Consider the following 1,591-nt stretch of genomic DNA (forward strand, 5'->3'; position numbering starts at 1 on the left):
TTTTCATTAAATTCTAAGAAGTCTTTAATTTCTTTCTTATGTCTCCAATGACCAAGTTGTCATTGACTTCAACTTCCATGTATATGTGGGCTTTCTGTCCTATTTGTTGTTATTGATCAGCAGCCTTAGTCCGTGGTTTTTTGATACTTGGCATGGGATTATTTCTACCTTCCTGTATCTGTTGAGGCCTGTTTTGTGACCAATTACATGGTCAATTTTGGAGAAGGTACAATGGGATGCTGAGAAGAAGGTATATCCTTTGGTTTTAGGGTGGAGTGTTCTATAAATATATGTTAAATCCATTTGTTTCATAACCTGTTAGTCTTTCTGTGTCTCTGTTTAATTTCTATTTCCCTGATCTGTCCATTGATGAAAGTGGCATGTTTATATCTCCTACTATTATTGTTTGTGGTGCAATGTATGATTTTTTTGAGCTTTAGAAAGGTTTCTTATTGTTTAGGGACAGAACTGCTATATACTTGACAAATATAGCAATCACCCAGAATAACCGTAGAAAGCATGTGACTGTTGGCCACATGAGGATGAGTTTCTTTCAAAGATCATCATGATTTTTGGTAAGATCTTCCCTGTAATTGGTGGCATGGCTTCCCACAAACATGGTCCAGTTGTCCAGAATCTCCTCCTTGGTCAGCATCTCATCCTTGTTTTTATCTGACTCATATACCAGATGCTGGGTCTCAGCCTGTGCACGGTCATAGTCCTGAGGGAGGATCCAATGGTGAATCTCATCCTAATCCAGTTTCGCATCCTTGTTCAGATCTGGGAAATCATTGAACTGCTCCCCAGACAAAACCCAGTCTGTCTCAGGGCAATTGTCCTCATGGGAAAAAGATGTCCACAATGTACTCATCCTAGTCCACAAAACCATCCCCGTTCTTGTTGATATCCTCCAGGGTTTCCAGAACTACAATCTCCTCATATGTTCTAAATCCTCTTAGTGTAGAAAAGCAATGAACCCGACCTGAGTAGCTGTCAGGTCACCGTCAAGGCCTTAAACCTCCTCTCATCTCGTGGAGGCAACTTTTTAAAGTTGTGATGAGCAGAGCTATCTTGGAATTCAGCAAGGTTTCCCAGGTAGTAGCCATAGGTGGCCTGCCTGTATTCTTCCCAGGAGATCTTTTCCTCTATGTCGCTATCATAATCCTTCCAGAGTTTAGTCACATTATGGTAGATGTATCTTTTCTGTACCTGTTTGATCCAAACTTTCAGGTCTTCAGTAGTAACAAGGCCGCCTCCATCACTGTCAATTGGATCAACAATTTTCCCCAGCCTCTCCTGCTCTCGTCCAGGCTTAGCTATCAAAGGTCTTGGAGTCCTCCTTGCCCAGGAAGACCTCATGATCGTACAGGAAGCTGTGCTTGTCCTCTGGTGGCCACTGGCCCTACTCTGAATCGGGACAAACCATGTGCTCCTTGTTCATCATGCTCTTGGCCCTGAACGCCAGGACCAGTGCCAGCAGCAGCCCATGGAGTGTCCCAGGCTGACACCATGCACCACAGTTGCGATCAAAGGGAGGCAGCAGGGAAGTAGGGACTCAGAGCACCTTAGCCCCTGTCCATCCAGAGAGGGC

The 1,591-nt window shown here is 44.1% G+C and overlaps 1 pseudogene; it reads right to left on the reverse strand.

Annotated features, from left to right (window-relative positions):
• Positions 1–553: 553 nt before the first annotated feature.
• LOC148003430 (reticulocalbin-1 pseudogene) lies at positions 554–1,359 on the reverse strand (annotated as a pseudogene).
• Between the last annotated feature and the right edge of the window lie 232 nt (positions 1,360–1,591).

Source organism: Rattus norvegicus, chromosome 9, assembly GCF_021556685.1.
Source record: "Rattus norvegicus strain SHRSP/BbbUtx chromosome 9, alternate assembly SHRSP_T2T, whole genome shotgun sequence".
Classification (NCBI taxonomy): domain Eukaryota; kingdom Metazoa; phylum Chordata; class Mammalia; order Rodentia; family Muridae; genus Rattus; species Rattus norvegicus.